Here is a 27,788-nt window from a genome sequence, read left to right as displayed (position 1 = left end):
TATCAACGTTTATATAGAATTAATGGCAACTTTTTCTTTTTCATAAAACGACTTTCCATTAAATACACTGAACATCAAACTTTCTCAGTAATAATTTAATTCTCATAAAATCTTATTTATAAGAGATTAATATTTTATCTTATCAAGCAAATGCTTAAATCCGTATAATTCATTAGTTTTGGCATTTTACGTAACAAATGAAGATCACAGGAGAAAAATACAATAACGATTTTTCTTTTTCATATGACAGCAATTTTAAATCTCACTACCTCGTCAATCGCATATTACCAAACTTGTCTTTTTCTTTCTTATATTGAAAAATATTTACATTGAAAAAATTGATTTCTTAAAAATATTGCTTATTATATATCAGATATATCCTTATTTTTCACAAAACATTATAGATTCGCCTTTTAACTACTTTGCATAAAACCACTTCCCTCTGATCGCTAAATAACATTAAAATCAGGAAATCAACAAAATTATACTTAATACATTTTTTTCTGTGATCCTCATATGGTTTGTTTAAACGAAAATTGTCTTTTAGAAGATACGTGCAGATTTCTATACATAAGAAATAACAAGATCTCTCGCGAATGTCTTCGAATGTCTATAGTCTGCCCAAAGAAACTGTACGTTTGTAGTTGCGTTCATTAAAAAAACGCTGTACGAGACTCGTAAGCCATGCATCAATTGATTTTTCCTATTCCCCCAATCAGTGGCTTCGTAATGGACAGAGACACGGCAAACGAAAGTTACCCGATAGACGATCGTCTTGTATCGTGATCGTACGTCAAATAGCACGACAGAAGAAAACGAAGCAGACGAACAAGCCAGATAAAGTCTACGTTTCTGATCAAGTATTAGCACGGCCTTGCTTAATGTCCCTGTCTTATCAGACATGTGCGCGTTCCACTTCCAACGCGGTTCACTCTTTTTCCGTCATTGCTGCTGACAAAGGGTGGGAAAGAAACACACTGTATTTCGATTATCGGTCGCGTACACAAGCCGCAACAAGCGATTGCTGGGACAATAGGATTCGGAGAGCGGAGACAACCAGATTAACCGTGGCTACTTTATGACCGATACGCATCAGATCGGTATGCGACGCGATCGATAACCGTTTACGCAGTTAGACGACTGCCAGCTGGAGATAAAATCCAGCGACACTCGTATTAAATTGAGGTTTCGCAGTCTTGTTAAAACTGTGAATGAACGAATCGTTTTATTCGCAATTCAATTTGTTCGGTGTGTCTTGGCTGCATCTTGTGTTGTATGCTTTGTGCAAAATGTGTGTTCGTAGAAGAGATAGCGGAGTTACGAGAAATATTCTGATAAATAGACTGCGGGTTTTTATGTATTTATGGGAAATTTAAAAGCGCAATAACAAGGCGCATAATATGTAAAAATACACAAGGTTTGCTAGTATTTTATAATTACATTATATTTATAAAATTGTGAATTTTCATAAATATCCGCAGTCTATTGATAAGTATTGAGTTAAATTTGAGTGATTACGGTACAGTGATTTTTAATTTACTCAATTTTTCTATGCGAATCTTTTGTTGTACGTTTATATAAAATTTGTGGTATGATGAATATTCAATCGAATTAGAACGACTGCGTTAAATATTAGATACATTTGTTAAAAAGGATATAAAATTTCTGTCCATAGGAAGAATAGTAATTATGATAAATATAAAAATGCATTTCAGTAATCGCGATGAATATTACATTTGTCAAGCGAGAATTTTTATAGAAAAAATATGACGTAGCTTGTTGTCGACTGACTTCAATCTACCAATAGATTTTGTCTAGAGATTTTTATAGATTTAAAGAGAAACAACTATGCGTTAATAGATCATTTCATAGCTGGATCAATGAACTCTTAATTACACCGAGGAGGATGCATAGACATCAAAGTGTTCGTAATTCACGAAACAGTTAGGAGTTCGTTGACGTTTCCGTTAAAAACCAGCTGGATCAATGGAACGTTATCGGGTCTCGCCACGGTTCTGAATCAGGAAATCTCACGAACTAACGCTCTGATGCACCTTGCCAAGGTGCTTCTCACCAGAAGCGGTGAATAATAAAAAGAGGATAGAATTATTCTTCGTAGAAACGAATATTGAAAATTAAATAATATGCAGTAATAAACTAATACAGAAGTTTATGTATATTTGCGACGATGTACATGTACCTTATAGTTGTTTGCTTGGCACAGTAGCAACAAAACGTGGTTTCACTCACCTGCAACAGGAAATGATACCAAGAGACATTAGTAAATTTGTAAATTTCCTTGAAACAAAAGTACATTTTTAACAAACGACCTTTTGATATTTTACTATAAATTAAAATAGATTAATAATTAATAGATACACCGTATACTCAAGACCCAAATGTGCAATTCCTTAATTTTTTTCGTGCCATTTTCCTGTCCACAGTTTCTAAGAGAAAAGTAGCTAGCTATATCGTTGACCTAATCCGCGAGGGACGGTTAGGTTGGTCGCTTTTTGTCCTTCAGGGTCGATCGAACAGAAAATTACAGCACGTTCTTGAAACTGCTGCTACGTAGCAAGACGAAAAACGCGGACGGGTCGAAGAAAACGATTCAAAGGAGAGAGTATACCGGATGAAGCTGAGAATATACCAGGAAGATGAAATTGAGAACAGAATAAAGGAAACGGACATGGCAAAATTGAACATTCCGAAACATTCCTCGTTCGAATTGTTCTTTTCTCTTCTCTGTACAAAAAATTAATTAAACCCAACGAACGAACAGCATTGTTTTAGATATAATCGCCAGACAAATACAGGGTAAGCAAGAAATTGCAGTACAAGAGAACAGAGAATGATTCTACGCAAAAAAGTGAATAAAATGTTTGCTATGCACTTTTTCATTCAGAGCTTTGTTTTCTAAACAAAGGTCTCGAAAAAACCTCACGCTGAAGTTTTCACGTAGAATCACCCCTTTCCGATTCTACTGCGATTTCCGGCTTAATTTTTACCCCAAGAAACAAACAAACATAGGTGCCTGGATAATATCTTCCCTAGTCACACGCGTTTTTGCAGCTCGACAATAATAAAACTGGAAGGAGCTCCCCAGGGAAACGTGGGATGATCGGCTGAAAGCAGGCGGAACTTAAAAATACCCAACGAGCTTCTTCCATTCACCGCACAAGAAAGAATATCCGTTAAAAAGGAGCAAAACGCCGACGTATAGGGTGCAACGAACGGCATATGCAAGGGAGTCAACGAGGAAAAAAGAAACCAGGGGAGATTTTCGTTTTTCAAGATGTTAATTAAGTTAAAAATGTTCAACGACGAGTAAAAAACACTATTTAACTCTTTAGAATCGACGACTTATATTAACAAACGAATAACGCAATGTTTCTCGACGTTCAACGATTCAACGATGTAACACGTTTATAATTTACGATTCTATTCTTATTCATTATTTCTTATTTCATTTTTCTTTATCGACAAATTATTTTCAACGCTCGATTCCTCGGTGAAAATATTTACCACTTTATGTACCATTAACGTATCAGATATCGACTTCAATTTAATACACTAACGATAATCATTAGTCAACCAGGTTACTACATTTTTCAGAATGATGAAAATCAGACAGATTTCACGGACCAAGTAATTTCCAATAATGCGAATGCTTTAGATAGCATTGCTAGAAAAAAGTGCGCGAATACAGTATAGTATCAGTTATACGTTATGATGTAGTATATCTCGATCTATCGAGAATGCTAAAGCAAAACATGTAAAATTCGCGTAACGCGTTAATCATGAATCGAACGCTGGCCGTATCTATAAAAGAAGATGGAATCGTCCGAATGAATGAGCAAGAGAAGATAGGAACGTGATCGCGTCGAATGAAACTAACATAAGACGAAGACAAAGATTCGCAGAGAAAGGCCAAGACAGACTGTGCAATAAGAACAACATGAGAAAGAAGGAAGAAGAGAAGAAGAAGATAGTGGCGCACGATAATGTCTGGCCGTGAGCGTTACTCCGGCCGTGAATGTGTCTGCGTCGGGTCCTCATCCTTCCAAGGACTATTTGTTCCACGCAACGCGTAAATTACGGCCAATCGGGTCGGGGAAAGAGCCGACGGAGCAGCAACGACGACGGTCCGTTGTTTCGACGTCCATTATGGATCTCGAAGAGCAGGGAATTTCGCGAGAGCCTGCCCAGAGGGTACTGATCCGGAGCACGTCACGGTTCGACGCTCGATTCCGACCGAATTTATCCTCCTGAACGTCGCACAGGTTCTGTACCAACAACCTTCTACCTTGAATTTAGTTCTTTTTTAGTTTGATTACTCGTATCTTGTTCCTTTATGAGGATGTTACCTGAAGTTTTCCGATGGAAAATGTTGGCATTTGGGAGATAGAACAGATATTTTCGACCTCTTTTTAATTAAACTTCTGTTTACTTTGCCGAGCTTATTCTACTCGTAGAGGTTTCGCGTTAACTCTCACTGGAATTTAGTTCTATTTCAGTTAGATTGCTGGTATTTTGTTCGTCTACATGGATGCAGTTCTGTTGACTACTTTCCGAAATGGAGGCAGCATCTATTTACATCTCGAAGCTCTTTCTAATTAAATCGGAAAAACAAAATCTTCCATATCATTTGCTCATTCCTTTCCCTCTTTTTGAAGGATCATGGAAGGTCTTTCTTCAGTCAGATGTTACGAAGCGACGAGAAGGAAAATTCTAGGATTTAGGCGCCTGGATTCACGAGTGTAAAAAAGGAGCAAGAATAATACCGAAAATTTAGAAATTCCAAAGGAACTTCGACAAACGAAGATATACACGCCAGCCTACTGAATAAATTTCGAAACGAAACCTTTCTCTATTAAATCTCTATTAACATTTCAAGACCGACAATTATCAACTATCTTTCAAGATGAAACCCCATCTTAAGTTTATTATACCCGATCGAACACGAATTTTACAGTCACCTGACGATGCTAGTATTCGCGGCTACATGCTTCTCCAATGCATTCGAGCCGACATTATACTCATGTTCCGATGATTGCGCGACATTATTTTCCGTGATTCATCAGGTTCTCACGGGTAAATGTACGAATCACCATACAAATGCAAATTGCCGAGCAATTGCACGTTCGAGCGTTACGTTTTATATGGCGCTATGAATTACACTCGTGGGTATCGGAGGGACGACATGAAAAAAAAACAAACGCCGGCAAGAAAAGCCGACAATAATGAAACCTGCGTTCAACGCCGAAGAGATATGAAGCCATTATCCCCAAGAATTACCGACAGCCTGATCTTTGCCCTATCGCGCCGCTCAATAGAATGAAATATTTTCAATCATTCGCCTCGTGAATCTGTTGAAAAATATCTGTGCATTAACTGCGAACGTACGAACTGCATTGTACGGATCGGACGTGAACGACAATTGATTAGCGTAATGTATGTTATCGTTCTATTACACGTATATGTTATTACACTCTGAATGGGCTATCTGAGTAGTTAAATTAAAGTATGTACTACTCACTTATTGCGTTGTAACGTACGGAATGTCTATCTTTCAATGACGTATTTCACTGAATTCTAAAAATGGAACAATCGAAATCACGTAAGAGAATATTCTCACAATTAATATCAAAATGATGTATACACGTTTTAACAGAAAAATGAAGATCGAATTTTGGAGTAATTTACAGCGACAATATGCACACGATACAGTATCGAAAGTATCCTGACTCGTTTATCGAGATGTCGTTGTAGTATTATTCATAGTTGGAACAAACTGTAACAATAATTTTCGAACGATAAATCACGATGATTCAACGATTCGCGAATAAATCGATTTCCGGCTCTTAACTTTTCCCGTTTCGGTAGCAGGCAATCCAGATAATCCCGAAGGCTCTCTGCGGTCGAGGCTACGATTGATTTCAATTTTTCTCGTCATCTTCCCTATCTTCGGTATCAATATCTGAGAATAAATTGAATTCGCATCGATTATCTCTACCTATCTTCCTATGTATCGCGATTACTATCCAACGAAGAAGCGGAATCGAAGGAAGAATCAGCTGAGATCAGATTAACCTATGGAGTATTATACATCTTCTCATCGTACTCCACTCTTGCTTCAAAGTAAATAACCCCTCAATTATTTAAAATACCGTACTTGAAAGAAATTATACTTGTTGCCAGGAACAAGCACTTTTGGTAATCCAGCCCAATAAATGTTTCAACTTTACCCCACCTACGAACGAACGAAACCTGCTCCAAAAGAGGAGCAACAGAGTAAAAAGGAAAGAAAGAAAGAAAGAAAGAGGAACGTTCGAGTTTTCGGTCGCTGAAAGCTGAACAGGAACAAATTTTATCGCTGCCAGTAAACTTTTTCGTCCAGCGTTTTCCCCTGGCTCTCGTCAGCGCCTTCAGGGTCCCTCTGCCACCATGATGCAGACATTAAGATAATCGCTCGTGCCGAGAACGTTTCTCTTCGCTCGAGACGTGGTAGGATACGTCGTTCTCCCGGTCGAACGTCGATACTGGTATCGTCTCAGGACCGAGAGGATCGGTTGCCTTATTTTCTGGCTTTGCTATCGGACCACAACTGCTTGTGATTGCAGGCTTTCCGCGGCTCGAGCCACGAGGAAAAAGCTTTCGACCGAAATGAGTCGCGAAACCACCTTTCTTCGATCTCTCACATTTTTTAGAACGTTGTCGAGTTAAACAGAAGAACGAGAAAAGTGGATCGTGAAATGGAACAAAGATTGCTTCAGCTTAGGACTTCTCGTTGCTGATTGGTTAACTGAAATTCTATAGAATTTACCGTGGAAATTGTTTCGTGGAATGATCAGATCGTATTGAATGTAGCGTTGTTTAGTTTGTTCAGATTGCACGTAGATTTAAACGATTCTTCTTAAGTCGATGTAGACAGCGTATTCGCTAATTATTACAGATATAGAGATATTACTTATCGAATTAATACGAGAATTAAAAAAAAATGCTACTCAGAGTATCGTGTACCACGAATAACACAAATTTGCGTGGCTGGTAGTAAATAGATGTATAAATTTACTTCATCCGGTTTTTCATCTTTCAAGTATAATCTTGCATTTAAGGCAGTACGATTAAATGGAAACAGCACAATTTAGAATGAAGTACCCGATTATCGAAACGTGTTTCACTAATTTAAAAACGATAAACATGGAAATCTGTATTTCGTAGATGTACTCCTTCACGAGCAAAAACGAAAAAAAAAAAAAAAAAGAAAAAAAGAAAAGAGAAAAAGGAATGCAGGGAGGAAAAAATCCCGCAGTATCTCCAAACGCAATTCGAAATCCGAGTTCTGCGATAAAAAAGGGTCGTTTAAAGAGTGGAAGGTATAGCCACCCCGCAGCCGCTATAAGTCGTAAATTGTATAGCATGGAAACACGATCTAATCGTTGCGAGTCACAGCTGATAACAAAACGTGGAAACGGAACGAGCACGAAGTGGCTTCGACCATCATCGTCGGGAATCGCGACAGCATCGAAAGAACATTACGAGCGAAAAGATAACGACGAAAACTAACGATGTGAAACGAGCGAACCGGGCGAAAACGATGCCGAATAAATGAGCAACGGTTAATCCGAGGCGCGAGCTTAAAAAGCAAATCCCTCGTTTCCGCGGACTTTATCGTCCAGGCCAGCAGCCGTACGAGCAAATATAATCACGTAGGCAGGATTTAGTCCGGACGGAGGTTAATTCGGTGGCGGCGATGGCGGCCGGGCCTGCTGATCGTCGGCCATTCGGCCCGCTTTAAATTCAAATTTCGCGTCTCCCCGAGTTCCGCCCCGTTGAATTACGATTTCGCCGTGTGGCTCGTTTTCGTGCGACGATCTACAAGCGGTCCCCATGGAAATGATTGCTCCCACGCGAGATGTCTGGCTCATTAGGCATTCCTTCAGTCTGCGGTTGTGCCCTGATCTTCTCTCTCTCTCTATCTTTCTCTCTCGTTTTCTCATATACATACTCTTTCCTTGTCTTTCAGCCTCTCCTTCCATCTGTTCCATTCTCGACTCGCGTGTGGACAGAAAAGATGAACGGAGACGAGAGTAGCCACTTCGAGGTCAGCGAAGATAGAGAGATGAAAATCGCACGGCAACGAGGAGCTGATGGCCTCTTCCAAGGCGCGTGAATGCCGGAGACGGAAGATGATTTTCAGTTAGAAGCCGTGGGATTTCTTGTATCGAAAGGGAAATAAATATACATTATCATTTATTTATAAGTTTTGGAACAAGATACACGTAGGTATAGGAAGTAGGAAGATTAATGTGAATTAACAAAGAATCGAATAATCGATCGGAATTTTATATTCATATACGATATTCATATGAATATGAAATTTGGATGGATTAACTGATTCTGCCAATATACAGTGGCTATAGAAATTATTATTTGTGAACATTATCTGCATTCATTACAGCATTTACAGCCGGATGAATTAGATGAAGTATATTAAATATTATATCGTTTAGTAATACTTTCATATGGTTACAAAAACTTGATATTATAAGAACAAAACGTAAAATCTTATAAAAAGAAAAGTCTCACAGTTACTGAGAAATTTGTGTTTCGCTAACGTTGGGGCGGAGAATAGTAGAAAAAGAAGACAGGCAAGATGAAAGGTAAAGTGAGATATGTAAATGAATAGGTAAGTAAGATAATTGTGTGGGAGTAGGTTGAACGGTCGAAGGTAATTTATGGTTTAACAGGTAGATGTTAACATGTCGGAAATAAGGGAAGTCTAGAAGTCTTCGCGGGATATGCGAGATGCTAAACAGTCTCGGTTTAACAGGGATGAGGAGGAGAGAATCTATCTATACGTGCTCCTCTTTAGAAGCACGCATGGAAACAAAAGATCAAGGAAATCGAGGAAGAAGCTTAGAACCGTACGTGGTTGGATCGAACGGTTGTGCATATAGTAAAGCTATGCATCGAGCAGCGTAAGAGGAACCAATGCCCAGACAGAAACGTACAAATATGCAATCGAGACACGAGAATCCCCTTGCGAACGCTTGTGGAGACTGAAGAGATAGAGGAAATGTGGCGAGAGGCGTTGCGCTATAAAGTGACGATAGCTTCACCGAAAACATTTCACATGCAAATTTTCGAATAAACTAATTGAAATAATACTTGAGACAGATGTCAATAGTACGATTGGAAAGTGGTGACAGTCAGAGACCCACGTTACTAAATATTTTAGAATGATTAAAATAAGATAAATTTAATCGATTAAGAAAGCTTCAGTACCATGGACGAGTTAGATAACACTGTCAAGAAAATGATGCGCAAATACAACATAATATTTTGCAAAACTGAAATATTATAGCGTACTATACTCCAATTCATAGAGTCTCCAGAGAAAAATATACAAAATTCACGTGGCAGTCAACGTGTTAATAAATTTTTCTTAACGTGTTAATAAATTGAAAAAATCCAATTTTATCGACGTTAATGCGATCAGATTAATACTTGAGACAGATACACTCCTCGTCAAAAAGATGAGGTGTGTGACCCAGGTGTGTTATCTTTAATTTCTCAATGCCGCGTGTAAAGTTTTTCGTCTGTAACGTATAATATCAAAACATTATAAGGTTTAGTGTGTAACAAAAAAAATTTCTTTATTTTAAGAACGAAATGATAGCACACGTACAATAAGAAAATAATAATCAACATAAATTGTAACTAACAATAATTACTTATCAAACATATATACTTATTTAATGATAGGTATATCCCCCTTTATTTTCTATTACTTCTATTATACGATTTGGTATCGACTTATATAGTTTGATTTAACGTATCCCATTCGCGTACAATTGCATTTTTTAATTCTTGTACGTATCGATACTGCTTTCCATTCGCGTATACCGGGTGCATAAGTTCTGCCCAGCAATTTTCAATAACATTAAGGTCTGGGGAGCGTGCACGCCACGGCAAGATAGATATATTATTTTCATTAAAATATGATTGGACCAATCTTAATGTATGTACAGGTTTATTATCTTCTCGAAAGATGTAATCAGGTTCAGAAATGCGTTCTGCATGATTAATTTATTTCTTTTTTGATTAAATTTATGTATCGGACACTATTCATTCTCCCATCAATGAACTTGATATTTGTCTTGCCGAAATAACCAATCAATATCGGTCCAAACTATCGTATTGCCTCCTCCCATTTGTCGTCGAATTGCTGACATTGTCTCTTTTCTTGTGTCATGAAAATAATATTGGAACCCATCAGGACCATCAAAGTTGAATCTTTTTTCGTCTGTAAATAGTTTCCTTCTCCATTCCTTTTTCCAATGCACTCTTTCTTTTGCAAAGCGTAAACGCTCTACTTCGTGTTTCGTTGTTAACGAAGGTTACTTTTTCAATTTTAGCCTCTTGATATTTTTGCAGGATAGTAGAATTCGACGAACACTTGAAACACTGGCACTAACATTACATTTCTCCATTATTTGCTTTGTTTTTAACTGCGAGTTGGAAGCTACATGCAAAATTCCTCGCTTATCACGATCGGACAACGATGACGGCCAACCAGTACTTTTCTTTTTGCCTTAATCTTCAACATTTTTAAAGAAATTGTCTATTACTCTACGATTTCTTCTTATTACATTCGATATTTTTGCTATTGATAACCGTTGCTGTTTTAGTTAAAGAATTTGCTTTTTTTCAGACTCGTTTAATCTTTTTCCGCGTCCCATACTTACAAATTTATATAATATATATACTGTAATCTTTATTCGTCGATAGATCATGAACTACTGAGCAATTTCTAAACATATTAACAGAGTGTGTTGTTATTTCGACCTTAGTATAGAACAGTTTTTCTTTGTTGTATACAAACATCTACGATATTGCGACTTATTTTCAGCAGAGCCGCATATCCTGAGCTAAAAATATTTTGATATTATACGTTACAGACGAAAAACTTTGCACGCGTCATTGAGAAATTAAAGATAACACACTTGGGTTATCTTTTGACGAGAGTGCAGTATCAGCCAGTAGTAGGACTGCAAACTGATGCCTTAGAGTCCGATGAATTTTTTATTCGTATCAGTAGCCACGAAAAGATCCAATATTACGTAATCGATGCAGTGTTAATGCGTTAGAAACGATGGGGAACGTAGAGATATAGGATGGCGAATCCTTGCACGAACTATTAAATATTTAACGGTGTGGATGTCTGCCGAATACGGAATACCGTATGGGTATTCATGCGCGTTGAATTACTTAGTCATGCTAACATCTCCTGTAGACGATGCCAAAGTGGTCGTTGTCTGTAACGAACAGTATCTTGCTAAATTTGTAGATGGCTTCAATCTGCGAATTTACATATATTCATGATCGCGTTTGTATTGTCGGAATTCAGTTTCATTTCTCAAAGTAAATTATTATATCTTGACCAGGATTCTCTTGCATGATTTATGAATTAACAATATTGGTGAATCAACAGGGGATAAGTTGTAGATTTTTGATGCTCAAATAACTTTTACAATTTTATAATTTTACGTAGAATAGATACAGCTTATTTGTAGTTAAGAAAATTCGTCATACTTGTTTTAATCAAAGCGATCTTTTCTTTTTATAAGCATTTGAATCCTTGATGGAGGTTTGTTTCAGTTTACACGAGTATGATTGAATTTCTTAATTTATTATTACTTAATATTATATTAAATAATATTATAGTTTGTATTATATTAAATTATTATTATGATATTAAATTTAAATTAAATTAATAATATTAATTTGATTGTGCCAGCAGTTCGCATGAAATGTAGAACACTTAATATGAAAAATGAATCTTTAGAATTCATAACAATCAATTTCACTGAAAATATTTGATTTATCTAAACAAGTAGTTTCGCCTTAGGTCAGCGCGTTTTTACACCTCGAGTGAATTAAAATGCGCGTCACGATGGTCATTTGGGACGATTCGATTTCCGATCGGTAAATTTCGAAGAGCTACGTAATGAAACGTGACTCGTTAACGGAGAACAGGTTCGTTCGTCCAGATGTTGCCGAATATTCGTGGGAGACGCGAGTTAGGTGAATCAGCTCGACCGTCGAATTCCACTGCCCACGAGATTCAGCTTTCTCTTTGCCTTTCCCTAGTTAGCCTTCCGTAATCCTATTTGCATTTGTACGCATATCATCGTTGGAAATTGTGTCGTCGACGAACCCTTCGGTAATCAGTCGTTTTCTCAGTAAACGATGTCCAGCAAAAATTTATCTATCTCTGACGTCTCTGCTTCAGCTTTTACCCTTCTAACATATTCAAAGATTGCTATTCGTATAAAAACTTCCGTAAAAGGTTCAAGCCATAGAACGAAACAATTGTACATGCATTTAGTTGGGTGTTTTTACAAATTTAGTAAATTTTATTCCAGATTAACCATAATAAGTGATTCGAAGCATGTGACATGTAAATGAAAAATTTAAACATACTCAGCGTTACTTTAATTACAGAAGATTGTGATTCTTCTACTTTAATTATTGAAACTCCTATCGACCACTTCATTCCTATCTCGTACTTAACAACTTTTTCTTTCATTTTTCCATGATTTCTTTAAGTTTCAATGATATAAATAATGCAAGTTGTCCGTGATAGGATATTTCAATTATCAATGAGTAGAAGTTCTCATAAAAAAAGAAAAGAAAGAAAACGGAGGTAGATTAATTGAAAAGAAGAATCTGGATAATCAGTAACCAAGTGATCAGCGAGTCGCGCTGCCAAGTTTAATCGGCAATGAGCTACTAACACACATGCAAATGTTAACGGTAATCACACAATTACCTCGGCAATGCCCCTTCGCGGCGTTCGTTCGTAATAATCCGCTATTTATGGTCGCGTTTGCGCACCGGCGAGGGTGCTTAACCGTTTAAATATAAGCAATTTACCGAGCATTCCGCGGAAAGAAATATCCGAACGGTCGTTCTACGATGTTCACCGCGTGTAGAACGAGGACCATGGAACGGGGAACAGGCCAAAACATCGTGGTCGGAGGTTTGGGCTCGTAAAAAGGCAGCTGGCAGTACTCCGAGGTGACTCGACCTCGTGCAATCTTCAGGAATTCTCGCAATCAACTTGAACGAACGACAGAAAAACTGTCAGGACGCTGGCAATAATTACTTGTAAGGCTCTGGTTTTACAGTGAATGTATGTTTTGGCGAATCCAACGTGTCAACACAATCAAATAGCACAAGAATAAATATGATAAGTACGTTTTTATTGATTTTTTCATATTTCTATCGCGTTATGACTGAAAATGAATATTTTGATATGAAATAGATAAAAATGGAAAAGAAGATATGTTGGATCCAATCAAAAGTAAATAATATTTTGACGGTCTGGATGTTTTAGTGACTTTCGATATTTTAATATTCCAATAAGCAATATCTTTTAAATTTCGAAGACAGTGGAAGATATTGATGTTTAGCTTCAAAACCAAATAAAAGCACAATTTTTCTAACATAGGATTAATTGACAATTTGAATTTGCAAAATACTAGCCTGTAAAAGGATGGAAATTGTAAGTCATTGAGTTCTCTATATGTAGCTCTATATGTAGTTTTCGTACGTGAATAAATTGCTGTGAACACACGAAATACCTTAAATATTTCTTACAATTTCCACGTGTATTTTAAGGTTCGTTCCAAACTTAACCAACAAAATCACGACCATCGTATCTCATTATGGTCCTAGTGTTTCGAAATGTTTTATATAACGTATACAATGTGAACATAAAAGTTTTCTATGGTAAGTGTTTAAGTACTTTCGAGATGCAGCGTAATTTCAGTAATCCTACAGTCCATTTTGCTGTTTTAAAAGTCTCGAATGCCGAGGTACTCGTACGAGAATTCGTAGCACAGCAAAGAGGAAGAAATTAAAGGAGAAGGAGAAAAAGAAAGAAAGAGAAACGAGGGGAGTACATGCGTAAAAGGTGTCACGTCCTGCCTTTAACTCTTCTTAGCACAGACTAAGAGCGAGAGAAAGAGGGAACCTGATGGTTGTACTTGAACACGAGGATGCCAGAGAAAGGAAGAAGTTGAGAAGAGAGATTGAATCTCGAGCCGTCTGGTGGCAGAGACCTTGGCTTTGGCGGTATCCATAACCAGATTAATGACTGCTGGCTTCTCGAGGCCCTCGGAAATGCGCGAATTGAGAAATTTACACGCCCACGACGTGCATGTGTGCACTGGCTTGAAAAAGCTTGGCGCCGACGTTCTTCGCTCGCTTCGCGCGCTTGTTTAGCGATAAGAACGAAGAAGTAACACGGAGAAAATTATAGGTGACGCTACTTTCACGGGAATTAGCGTTAATTTACGAGCGGGCTCTTCCACTTTCCGAACGTATCGCGTTCATTAACACTTTTATTTGTTAGCCGTGTCCTCGTGCCAGTCTGAAGGAATGTCCTGCTCGAAAAAAAGGATAGTACTACTGAAGGATCTGGTATCTTGGAAAGAAACTGTGTAGCGGAAATCGAGTAAAAATTTGGAGTCGTTGGAGAATTCGAGATAATTTCTTCGCCAAATTTTCTATAGCGTTTTATTTTTTTAGTAACGTTACACCGTCTTTTTATAGTTCACGACTCCACTGTCAAAATATGTTACGCGTAGTTGGACTAAAACATACGCGTAATTACGTGCAATTAGCGGAAATTACCAGCGAGATCGTAAATAGAGAAACAAGATTTACGACAGAGCTTTGCGATCAAATTCATACATCGTTAAATTGTTTGACAGAGCAATGAAGTGTGCATCGCAGTAAAGTATTTCTGGATCATGTTTTAGGAATATTGGAATTAAATGTTTTAGAAAAATTGAATATTTGGAAATTAAAGATGAAAACATTCAAGATGAAAATACTAAAAACTACACGAACTGAGAGACAAAAAAGCATTTTGAAATGTCAATGCTAATAAAAATTGTTACTGAAGGTTTATCGCGTTTCTATTAGGCGGACGAATTATCGCGTTTGAAGACCTGTTAATTCATTTCCTCAAAACGTTCTCCCGTGTTTTATAATCAAAAAAAGCACAGTCTGCGCTGCTCGTTATCTCGGTCGCTGTCTTCGATCTCTTTTTTTTGGAGATAACGGTACCAAGCTGAACGCATGGCGAATTATTATTTTTCTTTTTCACGATACTCAGCGCGTTGATGTAGCTCGACTGTTGTAATTATCGTTAAGGGCCATACATTCTCCACGGCGAAAATGATGGTTTTACCTGTGAATCATCCGCGAACAACGAATACCGAAATGCGTTTTATCGCCAAACTCGGTCACACTTTAATACAGTTTAATATCTTAGCCACATGATTGATATTTATGGATTTTTGATGGTATCGCGGATCGGATAGCAGAGATATTTATAAATAGTATCGAAAAAACGATGCATTTAAGTGATAAAACTTTATACCTAAACATGTTTGATTCTAGGTTTCTTCGTTTTAATTTATAATATTTCACATTATTATTAAAATTTCAATTATTTCAATATTTGGGAAATTTTGTGCACATATTTGAAGAATATGAAAATGCACGTATATTGGAATTTGCTGTAAAAAAAAAAAAAAAAAAAAAAATGAAAATGATGAAATAAAATATCACATAATACAATTACAACAAATAATAGAACCAAATAATGAGTTGGCAAAATACATCTCGTACGAAAGTAACGATTTTTGATGCTCTTCCAAAGAAATACCAACGATTGCCAAGAATTCAGCATACAAGCTGATATAAAGAATCGTAAAGCCAAGGTTTCCCTTTGTTCTTTAAACAATGGAAATGACGTAAAATTAATATCTTCCTCGACGCCAATTAATTCCAGAAGGAAATTCTAAAGACAACGAGGGTAGTGAAGCCTTCACGGTACATTCTACCGATTAAAATAATCCCGAGGCAAACGAGAGCGGTGAAATACACGACGTACTTCGAATTTTTCCATGGAACCACTCGTTTTTCCGCAAATACACATCTCCAGCCTCAATTACGGCGGATCTGGGTTGGGCAGCGGCTCCAGACCGCTCGTTTACATAATTCGACGGAAATCATCGGGCTTATCCAGCAACGGAGAGGACGAGCGAACGGACTCCCAAAGCATAATCAGCCAATTTAGAATGGTTGGCAAGTATAGTGCATCTGGTGAAAGAACACCTATGATCCACGCTGGAAATCTCGAAATACCGATTCGATGATATTATGTTACTGCATACACTGGCTGATGAAAGTATTTGAACAATTATAATAGAAAAATTGCACGTTCATATCGTAAGTGTTACGTGGAATGTTTTGAAATTCTACTGGAAATGTAGCGAGACACTGCCATAATTATATCTATCAAATTGAGACCAGTCTTCTTAAAATATGCGAGCACGTAACTTCTATACACTCGTATAAGATATTTATTAAATTAATTTATTATTACTTATTAAATTCATGTTGAATAATAATTTATTAAATATGAATTTAATTTAACGAAGAATTACAATAGAGTATGGATAGTTATCTATATGTATTATTCTGTATTCAAGATGGTTCCACCGAATATCGTGAGTTATTAATATAAGGGGCAATTAGCTACTTGAATACTTTTGAGATTTCTGCGAAATACGCATATATTTGCAACAAATATATTGTAGAAACTTATATATTTTCTTTTTTCAGATTTGTTTCAAGCTTTACCAATACGATTACGATAGCAGACTCCTAATGAAGTTTCGAAATCTTTCTATAATAAACATAGTACATCCACAAAAGGTGTCTGCAAGTGTTGAAATACTTTCATGAGCCATTGTATATTCTACTCAACTTTCATGCTGAGTCTCGAGCAGTTTTATCCCTCCGTAACGCTACCAGCGACCAATTCCAATGCAGAAAACTTCCTCGAGATCTCTAAATAAGCCTTCTTTTATGAAAGAATCGAGAAGAGGAATTCTTCAGAATCTTAACAAAGATCATGATACTTCTATGAATTTCTTTCTCTCGTGTCTTTCTCGTCCAGTAAATTCGCTTTCTTCGTATACTTGAAAGCCGTATATTTCCCAGGACAGCCGAACAGGGTCGTAGAGCCAAGCTAATATTGAAACAATGGCATGCAAATGAGCCAGCATTCATTCGTGAACTTTTTTCTTCGCTGCACCGTGACAAGTGGCAGCTCTCGGTTTGCAAAACAAACCGGTTAATTGCAGCCACGAAAGAGGAACGAACGAAACGGATAGAGAAAGGAACAGGTAGAAAGGCAAAGGCGGGACGAGGCCAGAGGATCCTGTCTGCTTACGCTCGTCGCGGAGACACCTGTGAATTCCGGTTCGTTTCGGGTTCTCGCGAACGTGCCCGGCCAATTTAACATTCGCTCGCGACCGCAAACTGCCTTCACCGCAGACTACTCCAACTGTACAGACGTATAGCTTCGAGGAAGTGCTGTTTTAACGCCTCTAAGGAGAAAAGTATCATTGATTTTTTACGTTGGTGGCTCTCTTTCGACACGGTATACAGCACGAGGAAATTAGGACTATGACACAAGTTTATATATGTATAAAATAAATGTAAAAAGATTAAAAGAAACTATATATATATATCTATATTTTTATTTTCTTATATATAAGGAGAGAGAGAGAGAGAGAGAGAGAGAGAGAGAAAGAGAATTTTTAAATAAAATATGTGATTGTGGAATAATAGGAATACAGTAGATTTAATTTCTTCACACTGGCGAGACGTGAGAAAATTACGAGTAACATCAGAATTTTGATAAATTCATAGATTTGCAAATAGATTTATCGTACAATAATAGAAATGAATCTATACGTTTGGCACGCTGATATAGGAAAATCAGAAGCATTAAAATTTAGACAAGAATCGCAAGCAGAAATATTTGATCGTTGGATAATAGAAATAGAATTTTTGGTGCTTCGATTTCCTGACAGAACTAAGATTATGAGAATAATTTTGGATAAAAGTCAAGAGTTCACGTTAGAGTATTTAGTTGCAGATGAATAAAAATAGTCTTCTCTTATAAATATTTTGTATATTCGTATATTTTGTAAATATCTTTATAAATGTTTAAAAATCAATCGAAAAATATCCTTCTTCATTTAATGAAGTTTTATCTTTGTTTTCTCTCAATCATAGGTCACTGGCACCAAACGCATTAAGACATCCTGTATCCCTGTTCTCGAAACTTGTTTGCGCCACATTACGCGTCACAACAGTATCGCTACATTTGTAATTTGCAAAGCGGAATAGTACGTTTCTCATTAAAACGAGTTTTGAGGATTCAGACGTGGTTGCTCGATGTAATCGTAATTAATTAAACGCTTGGTGCCCCTGTGTTTTTCACTGGTTTAATCTTCCACTTGTTTTTGGGTAAAAAACGCGAGACAAACGCTATTTTCGAAAAAGGTTCGTTCGTGCGCGGAGTCAATTAATCTTCGATTGCTTGGATCGAAAAACTCCACTTTGATAGTGGATTTTTATACAAATTTTCTTATAAAGCACACGTTAAGGTTTTACAACATACAAATAGATTTCGTACAAAAATTATTTATCACAGTGGGTAATAAAGCATTTGCACATCACTATATTTGTGTATTATAATATTTACGTATTAATTAATTGACGTTCTGGTACATTAAATTTTATAATATTCAGTAAATGTGATACTATAAGAAACACTTAATTACACAAAATAAGGGCAAGGAAAATATTTTTATAGCCGCTATAAATTACACTACAAATTAAATGATAGAAATATAATCAACAGGAAACTAGTTTAGTTAGTGTAAATTTTTCTTTCTGTAAAGAAGGAAATTCTTAAACTCGTATACTAAATATTCAGTATAGTATCTAGATACCAAGTATTCCTTATAATTCTTTACACCTTTTACTTCTGTGAAACGACCTAATCAAGAAGTTTACAACTTGACGGTTTTCATTAAAGCGAACGTCATAATCTTGAATAAGATTTAATAAACGAGGACAAAGAGGCCGAAGGCGAATAAAGCGACAGACTAAAGATGAGGTCAACGACGAATGGCAGCGAAGAATTAGCCTCACTGATTGAGATAATCACGACCACTGTCACGGAGGTCAATGCGGGTTAAAACATTCATCGTCGAGAAACCGCGGTCGTAACTCGCGGTTTTCCATTCTGTCGACAAACGAATCTTAACTAGAATTGTTCGAGCATGAACGTGCATGAGTTATCATTCTCTTTTCCTTTATTTTATCCGGTTTTCTTTCACGGAACGGTACATTTTCTCGACTCGTAACAGGGAAATGTTAGATCTCGACAGATTGATCGGCTCAGGAGTTTCAAAGATTCGAGAGGGAAGAATTTTAATTAGTTACCAAGACAGGGAAGCTTCTTAAGGATTCTCAATGGCCTCTCGAAGCACCTTCGAAACTCTTTAAAGCTTCGGGTGCAAGGGAATAAAATCAGTTTCTCCGCCTTTTTTCCTGCTCTTTCCCCCGTCGCATTGCTACGTCCAACGAGTAGCTAAATGAGCTGTTCGTTGCGCCTGCCGATCCTATCCTCCCTTAATTCTTTTTCTCAATTACCGGACACCGCGCGGGTAAATAGAAAGTCCCCGTGCCGACGCTTCAAACTTTCCCCAAAGCTTTGCTGACTCTCATTAGACGTAATTACCAGCGACAAACTAACTATCTCTTTCTTGTAATTTATTTTGCTCAACAGCACAATGACTGGGATAAATAATCGTAGGTCGAACCATCGTTTAAAAACCTCTTGCAATCGATTATTACATACAACTTGATATTATATATGGTTTTATGTGTACCTAACGCACGAAGTGCTAATTTGTGCAAACTTATACTGTGAACTGGATATGATTCATGAGACGTATAATTTACATCAAACACGGAAGCTTTATTAAAGATAGAACGTATCTTAAGACCTTTGAGCATCGAAGAAGTAATATCTACGACTAAAATATGAAATTATTATAAACTCTGGAAAAAGTTATTATGCAACGTGTTTAGAGATAAGTTCATTGAAAAATCATGAGATACGATATGGGTAAAAGCGTATCATTTCTAACTTTCGTACATATCGTACATAAAAAAGAATGAAGAAGATGCTAGGATCGATGAAAGAACCTCATACAGCATCCAAACGTGTCAGGAATCACAAAGGAGAAGTAGACAAAAACGTAACATGGAAAAAAGCTAGCGAAGGGACGAAAATGGTGGAAGTCGCTCATCGACAAATTACGCTCTTCAAGTTGGTCCCTCCATCAGGATCCCTTTTTTCTTTCGAAGAGAAGCGATCAACTTCCATTCTTCCAGCATGTCCGACCGTTTTCCTCGTTTTCGAAAACGGCCAGGCCGCGACGGCTCGTTCTACTTGGACGGAGCAGGGGTTAGAAAGCGGCGGAGGGTCGCTGAAGTGGAGTCTCTTGCCTCCCTTGGCAACGGTCACTTGGAAACCCGCCGAAAGAGTGGACATTCCGCGGAGCACGCCGTAGAGGGGACTTTTCGACGAACTTTTCACCATATACAAACGGCTTTTCGAGGGTGTGAACGTTGAAAAACGAATTCTCTTCCTTGAAAATTTTCACGAGCAACTCCCTGCCATTACTCTGAGTCGAATTATTGCTCGATAATTTTTCATAGTGATAATCTGGCCTTAAATATGTTGCAAATGAGCTGAAAGGGCTTACGATTGAGATTTCTGATAATTAATGTCCAACTACGTTCGTGCTTACGAATCTATAAAAAGAAAGATGATCACGGAGGGCTGAGTCGAAAGAGATAGGTGACTGGTTTTGGACACGCTTGATAGAAATGTAAATTATGTTTGCCAGAGTTATTGATCGTGTTTCTGCTCGTGGTGATGAGACTCTGCTTTGGTAAGCGAATTTTTGAGCATGAATATCTGAATTGGTGAAAAGATGGAACGTTCAACGAGCTTTCTTAACTCTAGAAATAGAAACGAAATTATGATCAGAAGCTTATTATTTGAGTCTTTGGAAAAGCAAACTTTAGTTTTTGTAAATTTCTCGCAATCATCGTCCACGCAATTAATAATTTTCAATTTATTGCGAAAGGACGACACAAATAACATTAAATTTCAAAGCATAATTTTAAGAATAGTGTTTATTACTATCGATTATTGTCTACCTTCGAACTTTGTATGTGATTTCTAATAGAATTTCTCTTTCTTGATATAATCGCTAATCGATATTAGGTTAATTATTTTCAAAAATGAAGCTTTTATTAAGCGACCAACTAGTAATTAGTAGTGTTCCGCTAAATCATTATCCTTGATTCGACGAAGGTTACAAAAGGACCTCGACTCGAGGCGGGATGTCTTTTTACGCGTTCAGCAATTACGAGTTCCGCATCCGAGGTGTCAATCATGAAAAGAGGATGTTCTCGCGAGGATACGGTGAAAATACGGCAAACGAAGACAGAGGAAGCGCAGTGCAGAAAAGGCTTCCTTCCAATTTACGGCCGCGCCGGATACGTGAGTAATTGCAAGACAGTGAAACAAAAGGTCGCGGCTAAACAAAAGATTGACCCCTGACTGCCTTGTCACGACAGTTTCCCTTCACGTGCTTACGTACGATGTATGATTGCGTGCCTGTTGACTCTTACGCCAAGAGAAAAGGCGAATCAGTTTGCACTATTCGCGTGGCCGACGTTCACTTCCTATCATCGCGACTACTATAATTTTTCTTGATAACACTGGGGGTGCAGTGAGACTCGCTGTGCAGCGAGGGATCTCAGAACGATAAGTTTTCTTAAAGAATGTAATTTCGCTGCTTTTGTTAATTAAGAAATGTAAATCAACGTGCTATAGATGAATTACGCAATTACGTAAGTACATAATTACTTATTCGTTCATCTTTGAAGATGTACCAAGAGAAATATTTACAATTATTGTTGTTTATAACACTTAATTGTATAAATAAATTGGAATAGATTCGCCAAAAATTATATTAAGTTTAGATTAAAAACTCAACCTCATTGATTAAGTACGATAAAAAAGGGACTTTATAATTAAAAAATGAAATTAGAAAAGAAACTGGTTTTGCTTGAAATGTTTTTACATGTCCTGATACGCTTGCATGTGTATTCCTTCGTATTAAATTTATAATTTGCAACAGCACATTTACGGAAAGATTTTTAAACGAAGGGTCAGTTAATTCAGAGATGTAGAACAATGCGTTCGAAAGCTGCTGATGGACGCAGATTTGTTACCACGGCAAGATAAACGAAATGGGGTTGCCTTCCGGTGCAACCTCCCCTTTCTGTTCCTTTTTCGCCTTCGTTCGAAGGGACGAAGAAACAATGAATCACGAGAACAACGCCGAATATACGCCTCATTTGCGATAACAGTATCCCGCTAAAAGACACGAATTGATAAAAGCAGCTGTAGAAATAATACACGGAAATATCCATAAAAAAAAATATTTCTAAAAAAAAGTATTGTTCTTAATAGAAAACCTAGTTACAAAAACCAATTGTGTAAACCTAACTGCAATATGATCTCTGTTGCCAAACTTTTTCAAACAAAATATAAAAAAACCTTTACTTAAACTTAATCTCAACTTAAAATTAATCTCATTAAGTTCAACTTAATCTCAAACAAATTTAATCTCAACATAAGTACCTTACCTTACCAATCTCCCTTTAATATCAAATTCGTTCAAACAGACTTCAAATCACAACCAGATCCGTGCACTACAATCAGTACTATATTATAAAACTACAATATATTGTACTACAATAAAACATTTCCTCTATAATTTCGAATAATCCCATCAACCGATGAAATTGCATATTACATTGACAGATTATGTGTTCCAGATACGATAGCCATTCGTTACATAATTTCTTCTTGCAGCTACTTCCGCTATAGAGAAGCAGAACGAGATCCAGAGGATCTGGCACGAGCAGAACACCCACATACCCGATGGGCACACGTCTTATTTACGATAATTGCCTTTCATCTAACTAACAGGCGGCCTTCTGAGTCGCGGAATCCGCTTGTTCTCGACCTGGACCGGCTCCGAGTAACAACCAGCTACTCTCGCAGATATTAACCCGTTCTGGTAGCTAGACTCGGTCCTTGCCTCGAAGCGTTTTCTCGATTTACGGCCTTATCGAACAGAGATTTCTTGCGCTCGCGAGAGATTCATCGTAGAATAGCAGCGCGGGAAATCGCGTAACGAAGTCTCTTCTTGACGCTAGTCGAACGTCCCCGTTATCCTCTTTGATCGTCGATCGTCTGTCTGTAGTGGCCAGCACCGGGTTATTAATCACGGAACCCTTGATGCTTTTTCGATGATCGTCGTTTTTGTTTCCCGATGGCGACGGCGAGATATTTGTTTACTTACTGATATTTATTTTATCGTTAAGGTGGTTGAGGTATGACTTGTGGTTGCTTCTATATTTTATACGAGCTTTTACCATCGAATCTTAATCACCTTCAGAAATTTTTAACGTATCATCCTTCGAAGCACTAAATCGCATACGCCAACTTTCACCGCTCATAGTAACGTACTTGCATTAGGTAATATATATTATAATTTTTTATAACATATTTTACTACAAATGGACTAAACTGTAAACGACCTATGTCCATACACGAGCATGTACGTTATATAGCCAAGTTACATGCATACTAAGATAGAATAGATCCTTTCAATCTTCACGCCAATTTTGTATAGACGAAGTACTTGTGCAAGCGCCGACCTGTGCCATAAAGAATGGAATATTCTATAAAAGTCTTGCATATCTTTAGCAGAATCTCCTCTATTAAACCTTCTATTATAATAATGTGAATTTGACCATCGCAAGTGAAGTATAGATAAATGGATCGTGAAGACGGTTGCTACGAGATATAAATACTTGCTTGAATATTTCTTGTCAAGTAAAGGAGGTTAGCTATCGGATAAGAGAGGCGTGATTAACGTCATGGCGGGACTCGATGGTTTCGTCACGTGCGACATCGATGAAAGTATAGCACCCAAGTGGCCTAAGCATTAATGGATTTTAATTTTTTTTCTTTTTTTTCGAAATTAGCCGCGCCTTGTATCGATCAAACGGCGGCCACTGCCGACTAACATCGTAATCGATGTTGCAGCCAACGAGCCGTGAAAGTGTCTGCCATGGAAGAAATCTCTCGCGGCTTCCATGCGAATTTTGTAGTACGGCGAGCCTGCTTTCCAGCGCTCGTTCCATTTTCCCTGGCGAGGCTATTGTTGGATCCTTTCAGAAGTTACTTCTATTCACATCATAAATGCTTATCCATGGTCCAGTTTCGTCATTTGACTGTAGCATATATAAATTTACTTTGCATTTTATATTTTACCAGGCAGAGATCACTGAGAGATTTTATAAAATTAAGCATTCATACTGGATTATTTGTGATTAATTTTGATATCTCAATTCCGCTGTTCTTTCGATGGACAAAAGTATTTTTTACCTATCAAGAAAAACTATAGCGTGAAATTGGAGCGAGAAATCGCGAATATTAACATGTTGAATGCCATGCCAGTATTACAAGGTTTGACCGTAGCGCCACGATGAATTTTTTATTATGCGATACATATAATGTTGAAATATTACCTACAAGAGATACGTTACGGTGTATAATCATCATTAATGAATTTATCTCACTGAGGTCACCGGTGACCCCCATGGCGCTGTAGTGCAATTTCGCTCGATTCAATTATTTTTTGCGATTATCAATTATCTCATATTATTCCTTCACGTTGCTAAATAATTATTCTATGTTGTTACGTCCGGGACATACCATAAACCGCAATCCAGCCAATCGGATCCGCAATAATCCTAAAGAACCGTCACAAGATTTAGCATTTTTTATTTTAGTCTCGAAGTCCTTAATTGCCATGAAACATCTTTCAAGTTGAAAGTCGTTCCTTAGGGTTATTGTTCATTAAGGTAAAATACGGAGAAAGCGGGTTTTCACATGTTCGACAGCCACTAGTGGGAGCGCACATAATAGACTTATATTTTATGTGTAAATAAAACTATTTTTATATGTTATACAGTGCATTAATTTCGTCACACCATTCTAGTAATAATAAAAAAATTTATAACTATTGACATTTGTTCAAATTATGTATTTCTACTAATCTTGGTGCGTTGATTATCGGCGAACTCCACGGCGCCACGGCCAAGTTGAGTGCCGGTCACCGGTGACCTCTATGGCATTCAACGTGTTAACGGCGGTCCCTTTATCAAACTTAATACAAGAATTAACAATTGAGAATTGATAGACGAATACGGAAATGGTCGAAGGGAAAAAGAACATCGAACTATCAACTAACTTTCCTTTCATAATTAACGTGTACAAGTACCTAAAGTAGCTGAAAGACACAATCCTCTCTACACAAGAATGAATTTATTGTTTCAAATTGGAACTGGTATTAACTTTGAAGCCAGAGTAAGAAACTTCTATTCGGAATAACAAAGGATCGATCGAAAGTGATCGAACGATACCAGCATTTAGCACGGTGAACCTTAATGACCCGCCTTAAATCCCAGCAGTTGGGATTCGGCGAAAGATTGGTCGAGATTTCGAAGTATGCGGGCAAATCGATAGATAGCGTATCGAAGTTGACCATGCGCGAAAGACAGAAATCCATTATGGCCTAATGATCGTTGAACGATGGCCGTTCCAAGGGAGAATCACAAAGGGAAGCTGTTCGACGGCTTTATAAACGATTTCACTGACGTCACATGGCATAGATGACGAATGTGACATGACGAAGCTCACCAGAGTCGCTTGTTATCGTTAAGACTCATTGTGTCAGATGGGAACACTAAAAGTAGGTAATACTATCTTTTCGCTTGGCATAAAGCAAATATGATAGTTTGCAATTCGAGAAACCATGTAATAAATAGTAATCTTATTATGAGAAGTTGTGTTTGTGAAATTGCTTTCTCGTTACTAGAGGGTCGATTTAAATTGCAAAGAAAATAAACAGAATCGAGAAAAACATAATCAGAGAATTATGTACAAGTCACTCCGCAGGCAAACTGATGAGAAACCGTTAAACAAAAACCAAAAGAGAACTTCAACTACAGCCATAAAAAACATATTCTTCGCATAAAACACGAACGTTTAAAAACATTGCACCTAAAACCTCATCCGCATGAAGCCGGCAATTATCGTCCATCACCGATCTCACCTCGTATGCCGGTCCGATCAGACCCACATCTTGAGCAGCATATAAAACGTCTGCCTTCATCCTTCGTACTTACTCGCGATAATCGAGCGAGCCGTGTCCTTTAGAAGAAAAAACCACGTTGGTAGAGACACCCTGCAAGCCACGCCGCTATTCCAACTAACGACTCGCTCCATGGATAATAAGCATCCTGGCGCCGGCGAGGAAAACGGTCCCAAGGATCATAAAGGATCGTTTCGACACGCGTGAACCGAGGATATCGCGTGACGATTCTCGTGTACGGACCGTGAAAAGAAACCCCGGAGACGTTTCCACGGCTGCACGAAGCGGAACCAGCCTGGAATGAACAGTCTGGCCTGCGGGCGTAATTAAACTTGTCGCTTAAAAATGAGTAGCCGCGAAGGAGGCGCCGTAAACAGCCGACTTTCGGAGAGTGCAACACTGTGAAGCCGGTAATTAACGTTCAGCCCGATGAGTGGCTGAAGCGAGAGAGGGCAACGAACACCGAAGAACAGGAGGAAATTCCTCCGCCTCTTTCTTCTTCTTCTTCTCTTACCGTCGAGATTTTATCCTCGAGTGGCTCGCTTACGAAGAACGGAGCGGAAAGGTCGAAAGCGTAGGAAAGAAAGACGCCAAGTGACAATGTTGTGGAGTATGGGAACGTAATTTGGTGGTATCGTGGTTAAGGAATGGAAAGTGAGGGTACGGAAAGTTTGGATGAATCGCGAATATAAGATCTTTGACTTGAAGAGGTTTTTGTCTTGTTTGTGTCAATGAATTTTATGGCTATGGAATTCAAAGCAATTAATTAACGGATGAAGGATGTAGTTTGATGAAATCGTTGTTGTTTGAAAATAAAATAACGATGCTTAAAAGTAGTTTTGTCTCGGATCCGATAAAGACAGAAATCTAAAATCGTGGTATACTAAATATACAAGATGGGAATTGAAACTTCTAGAACTCTGAATCATACACAACTGTAAAACGTATACGTCAGTTTATAATTCTATCGTGCGATTCCCGTACCTGGTCATAAGTTGTACAAAATTTTATTGGCACTTTTAGTAGTCGTAACAAGGCGGAAAGAAAGAGAATGGGGGATCGAGCCGGCTATGAGAGTAAAAAGAGGAAATGTCCTTTTAATCTTTTTCGATTTCCTATCGGAAAATTCTCTCCTGGTTAAAGAAAAGATAAAGAGGAAGATAAAGATGATGGGAAGAAGGAGGCAACGCGGTGACCTCTACCGTCGATAGGATCTAAATTAAATGGCTAATTAATTGGCGGGATGTGCATCGTGGTGAGCAATTAATTGCCGTATTTCGCTGCAATGGAATTGGCCTGCGGTGACAGTCTGATGAGAATTATTACGCCATTAGGTCAGAGAAATGAGTCAACGTTTCTGAATCCTAAACTCTGGACAAATAACATTTTCATTCCGCTCGAAATTAGCCCTCCGACTTGTACTTGCAAATTTCTCATTTCGCGGAATTCATTCAGACAGACGGAATAATGATTCGATTTGTTCTTTGGTAACTTCCCTCGATATGAATATTAAAAAGT

General features: G+C 37.7%; 2 protein-coding genes across 8 annotated transcripts in view; both read right to left on the bottom strand.

Moving 5' to 3' along the window:
- Window positions 1-18,405, bottom strand: part of LOC132904675 (bumetanide-sensitive sodium-(potassium)-chloride cotransporter) — a 202,168-nt gene extending 183,763 nt beyond the window's left edge. Inside the window, exon 1 of the mRNA XM_060955383.1 lies at window positions 18,402-18,405. The gene's annotated coding sequence lies outside the window, so the exon portion shown is untranslated. The remainder of the gene's footprint in view (window positions 1-18,401) is intronic.
- The window catches only part of LOC132904638 (uncharacterized), a 394,190-nt gene that overhangs the window by 145,549 nt on the left and 220,853 nt on the right, over window positions 1-27,788 (bottom strand). The window lies entirely within an intron of this gene.

This window comes from Bombus pascuorum, chromosome 1 (assembly GCF_905332965.1).
Source record: "Bombus pascuorum chromosome 1, iyBomPasc1.1, whole genome shotgun sequence".
Lineage (NCBI taxonomy): Eukaryota > Metazoa > Arthropoda > Insecta > Hymenoptera > Apidae > Bombus > Bombus pascuorum.
Note: the sequence above shows the minus strand (reverse complement) of the source record. Positions and strands in the feature narration are given on the sequence as shown.